The following is an 8,182-nucleotide window of genomic DNA, read 5'->3' as shown; positions in this document are numbered from 1 at the left end:
ATCTTGGTGGCCTTGTACTGGTTTTGTTCCAGTAAGTCCATGAGGTTCTTCTGCTGGGGAGCCCAGAAATGCCCACACCAACCCACCTAAGTGTTGAGGATGTTGGTCTGTGTTGGTTCCGTGGATACAGCTCTTGAACTACTTCCCTTGAGACTTGACTTCACCTGCATTTCAGATCTTGCCCAGAATGTTATATATGATAAAAATCTAGCAGTCCAATTCACTGACCATTTACACAACCTGTCCATTCTGGGATAGTCTGGGATGATGCCGTAGGAGACACAGTCAGTATCCCAGGTGAAAAAATGGAGGTTAACACCAGCCATGTCTCTCTCATAATCCCCAATTAGCTGCTCTTCTCTGTAGCTAACACTGAGGTCATTAATTTTTGATTTTGCCCCCCAAAATTAATGCTAACTTCTCCTTAATATCTTCCTGTCTGACCTGCTCTTGGCAGTCCTTTACAGAATTACGAAATTGTCCCATCCATGTCTGCAGGAAGGAGGTGCCTGGAGAGCCATTAGCAAAGTCAGAGGGAGTAAATGCACTGCAAGGGGGCAGGTGCTAAAGCCCAGCACAGCTGCAAAGCCCAGGGCAGCCTGGCAGGGTGAACTGGCTGGGCTGGCGGGGAAAAGCTCCGTGCGGGATGAGCCGGAGCAGCGCCTGCCTGGGCCAGAGCGTGCGGGCTGGCGATGTGAGCGTGGGCCTGGTGGCTATTGATTGATCCCGAGGAGCAGCAGCATCATACGCATTGCGGGGCTGCTCCCCGGCAGGCTTCAGTGAGAGGCTCGGAGACGCTTCCTCACCTGAAGGTTACCCCTGGCATCGGGAATGCTGCTTCTGCAAGATTCAGCTGATCGCATGATGAGATTTAAGAGCATTGAATAGCAGCGTACGTTAGAAGTGCGGCTGTAAAATGGCTTATAAATACGTTGAAGGGAAGTTCTTGATCTGAAAAACAGCCCGTTATGGACACATCTTGATGCAATTTCCCTATGTGGGATGAAGAAGCTGATGCTATAGTATGTCTGGGAAGTCTTCTGCCAGCTGTTCTGACAGTGGCCATCATTTACCTGTGTAAGATCCCTCAAGTACAGTCTGTTCACCAGCGTTCTTGGAATCGTTAAATGTAGTATTTACCACACCAGTACACAAGCATAGTGTCTTTGAATTCTATCGTTTGAAATTAGGAATAAGATTAATATCAAAAACCATTTTCCAAGAAAGCTGCTTGGAAACAAATGGCAAATTTAGGCAGCATTACCCAGGACAGCGCTGGTAGGCAGATTTTCTGCAGCTTGTTGGAGGCTGTACCTGTTTCAGTCAGACCTACAGAGCTGCTGGACTGCAGGTCCTGATCTGTTTAACTTCATCACACATAACTGAGTTACAGAATGAGGGCTGCTTCGGCTTAGTATGTGCAGTTGCCTTAGTCCTTGCAGCGTTTTGGCTGCTGTAGGTAGGCCTGTTAATAATATTACGTGAAGATGCACTTAGTGAGGAGTAAGCTCTGGAGGACACCTGGAAAGCTGCAAGGGCTGCTCGTTTTTATTTCCCTGTTGTTAGGAAAGGCATTTGTTCAGAAGCATTTATGGTAAGCTTTCCATTTTGTGCTGTATTGCCAGTTCCTTTTTTTTTTTTTTTCCAAGTACAGTTGAACTTGCCAGTTCTGCCATTCCTGTCGTTGGAACAGGGGAGTGAAAAGTGGTTTCTTTTTTGATGTTGGAAAGAAAGGGAAATAGCATTTGGAGGATGCGATCTTGCCCAAAAGGCAGGTGTGAGCTAGCTGACCTACCATCTTCTCTGTAGTTATTTTAAGGGGTGCAGAGAGTGATTTTGGGTTCTAAAGAGGTATTTTCCTGTCCAGCTGATGCAAAACTTTTAATCTAATCGAATTTGTTTTGTAATTGATCGAGTTGACCCAAATATTTCCAAGCTTGTTGCAGTGGAATAGCAGTACCTAGCAGTGCATTCTGGCTGTGTTTGTGGGTGCAGCAGTTGGGTGTCTCTGACCAGAGCAGGATGGGAAGTGGAGCTGCTTCCATGGGCCTGACCAGGCAGAGTGGTACTCTGTTATCTTGGGGCTCTTCCAACTCGCTATCATTTAGAAAGGGTATTGATGGAAGTAATACTATCTTGAAGAAACTTTGCTGATCTGTGATTATTTCAGGAAGTTATGTGGTGCTGTGAATGTCTTAAATCCAAACCACAAACCACTTTGTTACTACCAAGTCTTGCTGCAGATGTTTCTTTGACATGGGAACAGCCTTTTAAATATAGGGCTGGAGATTAGGTAGGTTTCTTTCTCCTTTCTAGAGGCAAGGAAATGTAACACTACCCTAAAGCATTATGTAGAGACAATTTGGCTATTTATGTGGCCTGTTCTTTTTTGTTCTTCAAGTATTTATGAAAGTAAGAAACCGCTGGGAAGAGAGAGAATTAACCAGTACTAGACCTCTCTGCAATTTATAGTGGTTGATCAAGCATTATATACAGCCATCTGTTCATGTAAACAATTTTAATCTCTTTTTCTGTATGTGTTATTTAAAATAATGCACTGCTGTGGAAACTGAAATGGAGGAGAGATGGTCTGGGCAAGCATGGTATACATTGTGTTTGGAATACTCCAGTGCTGGTTGTCTTCTCCCATGTTACCGGGCTGCAGCTTGTGCTGTCTGTGCTGAGGTAGCTGGAAAATTTGTCGACAGAAACTTCTCTAGACTTAATAAATGTATGTATCTTTGGTTTGAGGTCGTAATGTTTCTGCAGACACAAAATCACCAGTTGCAGATAATGGCAAAGATTTTTTTAAGGCGAAGGAAAGAAGCTGTGCTCATGGGCTTCAGTGTGGTGTGGAAGTTAGAAGGGTTGAAGTTAAACCCAGGTCAGGCCACAGCTCTGCATAATGTGCACGTCCCACAGGTTAGAATTCTGGTATTCTGGGTAAAGCCATGTTTCCTGCCTGAAGCCCGAGTATGTGATAGCTGAGTGGCTTGTGGCTCTGAAACTGTTATGCAGAGAGGAAAAAACATCTGTAGTCATTAGAGTTTTCTGAAGAAAAGCTCTTCTACCATTTTTCTGAGCCTTATCTCATTCTCTTAAGTTCCATTGGGGGAAGTCTCTCTGAAACGTGGTTTGTGATGTTAAGGGGCACATATCTTGCAGCATTATCATTGTTGTCAAAGACAGAAATGATACCTCAGCATGGGAGAGTTCAGTGAGGCGGAAGCCTTGGTCTTAAATAAATCTTGTTTTGCACTCTAATTTATTTGTTTTGTACTGATTGACTCACATTGGCTTCAGTAGGGACTAAACCTCCTTAGAGTCTTTAGAAGGGATTATTGGAAACCTCAGTGCCTTTGAAGAAGTGTCTGTCTGTCTTTTGTTTATAGTATTAGGTCTCATCTCACTTGCTTTGTATCTGATTGAAAACAAGTTGCAGCTACTGCTCCCAGTGGGTTTCCCTGTTTTTAAATGGAGTCAACAAGTAGAGCCAGAAGTGCCAGCTATACTGGGGTGATGTTTGCTGTATTTCTAAATACTGCTTCCTTTCAAGGAGCAAAGTTTATAAATACGACAACAGTTAAAAGGAAAGGGGTTTCCACTCTTGCATTATAATTAGCAACATTTAAGATAACATTTATTAAATTAGTGTTTGTAGTTAAAGTCTTATGTTTTCTATTTCAGTCTTCTGTTTAGTGTAAAACATTTTAAATTTCACTTGAAATTAAGGCTTTGTTGTCTTAATCCTATTTAAACTGTTTTGTGGTGGAATCTTTGTTTTCTCTGACAGGCTTTTATCCAAATTCAAATTTGGTCAGTATATTGTCTGTCTAAGGTCTTTGGTGCTCTGAATGTTTCTTCTGTTGCAGTTGTGGGTAGTAAAAATTGCAAATAGTTTCTAATCAGTCATTTGCATGTCTCTTAGTTTCATCAGGCTTATAGCAAAACTTCCATGTGTCTTTGTACAAATAAAATCAGATAGAGGCGACTGGTTCAGTGGAGAACAGGAAACTTTCTGTAAGTAGTGATAAAAAAGTGATTTTTCTCTAGGCAAAACCCAATTTAATAAAACCCTGTTGAATCCCTACAGCTATTGGTTTGAATGTGGTATTTGAAGAGGTAGTGTTAATTGTACAGGCTGATAGTGTGGGCAACTGATAGATTATAAATGTTATCTTGTGCTCCAGTATATGGCTGTTGAGCTTCCAGAGCAGGAGTTGGAAGTGTTCCTTAACTGTGGCAGTGTCCAAGACAGAGATCTGAAATTGTGGGGTGAATTTCACACACTGGGTTTTCCTTCAGCCAGGAGCCATAGAGGGCAATGGTGGATATCCATGCTCTTACTTAATCTGTGTCCTGGGGCATCTCCTGGGTATTCCAGGTGAGTCTCCTGGCTTCACTCCCTCATGCTTTGCTGCTGCCTCCAGTTCCCAGCAGTGGAATTGGTAATTTGTCTTGGAGCCTCATACTGTGGGTAAGTTCCATGCTATCGAGGAAGTCAGGACTCGAGCAGAACTTGTGTTCAGTTTTACCCCATTGTTTGGACCTGGTTGTAGGACAATGACTTTTGACAAAATTCTAGGTTTGAGAAGACCCAGTTAAATAAACAAACACATTATATCTTTTCATTACCACTGGTTTATTTCAAGTTGCTTATACCCAAAGTTAATCCTGGGTCTTTTCTCTTGGAGACTGGAGGCAGGAGCTGTGAGTGGCAGGCTGGGCAGGACAGAACACACATTGTAATCAGGCCAGGCTACGCCTTCTCTTATTCAGCTTTGCTTTCAGGGTGGAGAAGGCATATTTTATTGTGTAGCTCTTCACTCCTTGGCTGGACTGTATTTTTCTGTGGTTAGGTACTACACAGATTTGTTCTTTTAATGATACAGCTTGAAATTTCATCAGAACAGTACTAAATTACAACTGTTCAAGGTAAGACATGTTGGAGTTTTTATTGTCCCACTGAAAGGCTTCCTTGTGATCTCTTGCATCAAGAGTAAGACAATTAAGAAAAAGATACACAGTAATCAGTTTTTGTCAGACCTTCAGGACAAGTAAAGGACTCTTCTAGTTCATCTGTATTAACAGAGACTATAGTTCTCTTTTTGTGAATTTTTCTATGCATTTTTCATGAGGTCTCAAAGGTACATTTTCAGAATGAGGATTTTGTTGTTTCTGTCACTAGATTGAACAAAATAACTTTCAAACTTTAGTACTTGTTACTGAGTTTAATATGTTTAACCAGTTAATTCTTAAGAATTTTTTTTACGTGAATCATCTTGATTCAGTTCTAACAATATGCAACATGGCTAGACAGCCCTGTATATTAGAAGTAGTTATTGAGAAGAAAAAGGGTTCCAACTACAGTCCTTTCTGGGTGAGGTGTGTTTAAATCTTTGGTTATGTAGGTGCCAGATCCCATTTGAGTCAAATAAACTTCCGACCACTTGTAAGAAGAAAACAGAAGTCCTCAGAAAGGACTTTGATAAGTACATTTGATTTTAGTATTTGCTTTAAAATTACGGAGCTGAATTAATCTGATTGTCTTAATAGCTTGTGATGAAAGTTTCCATACTAGCCCTAAACCCAGGTGCCCTGCCTACCTGTTTATTTACATTCATTAATTCTTTTAGGCAGCAGGAAAAGGTTGCTGCTGGTTATCTGCTGGATTGTGTTCTGCAGCCTGAGCCATCGCTCTTGGGAAGGAAGCATCCTTGCTTTGAGGAGCATTCCCTTTGCTGCAGCACGGTCAGGCTGGTCTGTTCTGCTTCAGGAGACAACGAGCAGATGGTATTTTCAAAGCTGGTGTTGGAGGCACACGTGCAGTTCCTCCCCTGCAGCAGCAGCAGCAATTACCTGCGGAGAGCAGAGCTGGGAGGTGGCTGTGCTCTGCTGAGGGACGTGTTCTGTCAGGCCGGGCAGCAGGGAGGGCTCGGCAGGAGCGTCTCCGTTCAGGGTGACACCCGGGAAATGTCTCTGCTGAGCTGGCCTTGGCATTTCTTTGTGCCCCCTAAAAGCCAGGCAAAGTCTGCCAGGCTGTGCCAGCACAGCTCCCCCCACTTGACTAGATTAAATGCTCGTTGGGATTTACAGCAGATTCCAGCTGAGGCACTTACAAATAGTGTGAATATTGTATTTCAAGGAAACCGGTGTAGTTTATCCCAGTTAAATGGCAAGAGATTAACAGCTCAGGGCACTTTGTTAGTGTCAAGCTTGGGATAGGCTGCTGTTCTGGTTTGAAATTACTGGTCTGTCTTTGAACAGCTTCTGTAGATTGCAGGAGTTCCGTGACAATTAAACTACCCCTTCACAGTCCAGCATTTAATGCTAGTTAAGCAGCTGAGATCAGGATAATACTTGGTTCAGTTTGATTGAAGGGAAGCAGTGATGTAAGCTGTACTTCATATTTCAAATGCTAGCTTGAGAATTCCTTCCAGTGTGTGGTTATGCTGAAGTCGGTAGATCACAAATATGGATAACAGGCCTTTCCTGGGTATTCAGCAGTAAGTTTGGTGTTTTAAAATCCAGTGATGTTTAGCCTTCATACACACAAAGGGATTTAAGCTTTATGTTTTAGAATCTGGTGATGCTTTAGCCTTCCAAAACACAAAGGGGTTTAAGCTTTATGATTTTATTGTCTGCAGCACAATAAAAAGACATGACTTTGCTTTCAACTGGGCCTGTTGTTTGAAGGTTCACTAGACTCTGCAGATGCTCAGCATACTCAAAATTCTGTTCATATGTGGTTACAGTACTTCAAGGTTTTATAGAACTCCCTACCCAGCAGTAGTGGGATTTAGGAGGTTGCTAAATTAGGAGAAGATTTCTCAGAACATTAAAAAAAACCTAAGTATTTTTGTAATCCACATTCAGAAGCATTAGAATGGAGATGGAGAGTTTTTTCTGGCAGAGATCTGTTCTGGTATTTTATACCATATCCTTGCAAGAATGAAGATGAACAGATGAAAGGACTCAGATTTTCAGTTGGGGTGTAGCTGTCCTGGATGTACCGACATAAAAATACACAATTGTGACCTCCTTGTGCTCCTGAAGCCACAGTTGTGTTGGTGAGATGGTTTTCTTGAGACCAGATTTGGATTGTGGGTGAGTGTTCCATGGGAGCCTCAGACCTGGGCAGTTGCTGGCACCTTCCCTGGCAGGGAGGAGTCTGTGTTAGTGCCTCAGAGAGGAGCAGGTTTGTTCTGGGAGGGTGCTGCAGCACCGAGCTGCTCTGGGTAAATAGAGCAGTGTGCTTGGCATTTACTGCCTCTGTGCTGTGCTGCATGCTGGAAGTGTGCCTGTGTGAGCCTACTGAGGCAGTAAAGAGAGTGTTGCCATGTTAAGGAAAACCACATGGAGTAATTAAACACGGTTTGCATTAAAACAGTTTCTTGTGAGATCTTTCTTGCTGCATTGTTACGGATGAAGCTGATATATCCTGTCTGCTGTTGCTACTAACTAGTAAAAGATTGCGGATGGAAGCATATTGGGAGTATTATGGTTTCCTGTATGAGTTCTCTAGGTTTAATCATTTATTGAAGTGTCCTTTTATCACTCTTTTTTAATTCCCCTAGGTAAGCATATGGCACAAGACATGAATCCATTTTAGTTGGTTGAAGAGACAGGATTCAAGAGTCTGGGTTAGCTTTCCATCTCTGCCGGCCTTATGACAACCTGCTTATATAATTCTTTAGAGGTGAAATAGCAGGGCTCAGCTGTGTGGTAGTGTTCAAGCTGTAGTGTATATTTTGCTGTAATTGCACAGGCATGCATTTCATAAGTTTTAAGTTCTTGATCTCCTGCAGACCAGAACCTGGGTGATGTTGCCTATGGAATGCTCTTTGGTGGGTTTGTTGTAACCTCTAGCAAAGCGTTTCTTATATGCATCATTTGCTGAAGATTACTTGGTTTTGTCTGGTAAGGAGCAGTTTTCAGGCCCTTTAAGATGTTTTTCAGTAGGCTCTAAGCAGCTGGATACATGAAATTTTCCAGAATTGCATGTGGGAAAATTGTGCTATTGAGGAAACGTAACCATCCAGGAGCAACTCAGGCAGTCACACTCCAGCACCCGAGCTGAGGATCATAAAATAAAGCTAAATGTTTAATAATTAAGGGACTCTCCTGCTGGATTGTCACGCAGTAGATGACAGCCTAGTAGATAACATGATTTGATCTTGCA

At 42.5% G+C, this 8,182-nt stretch overlaps 1 protein-coding gene across 4 annotated transcripts in view; it reads left to right on the top strand.

Annotated features, from left to right (window-relative positions):
• The window catches only part of CLSTN1 (calsyntenin 1), a 34,338-nt gene that overhangs the window by 4,513 nt on the left and 21,643 nt on the right, over nucleotides 1–8,182 (top strand). The window lies entirely within an intron of this gene.

This window comes from Geospiza fortis, unplaced genomic scaffold, assembly GCF_000277835.1.
Source record: "Geospiza fortis unplaced genomic scaffold, GeoFor_1.0 scaffold662, whole genome shotgun sequence".
In the NCBI taxonomy this organism is placed as follows: Eukaryota; Metazoa; Chordata; class Aves; order Passeriformes; family Thraupidae; genus Geospiza; species Geospiza fortis.
Note: the sequence above shows the minus strand (reverse complement) of the source record. Positions and strands in the feature narration are given on the sequence as shown.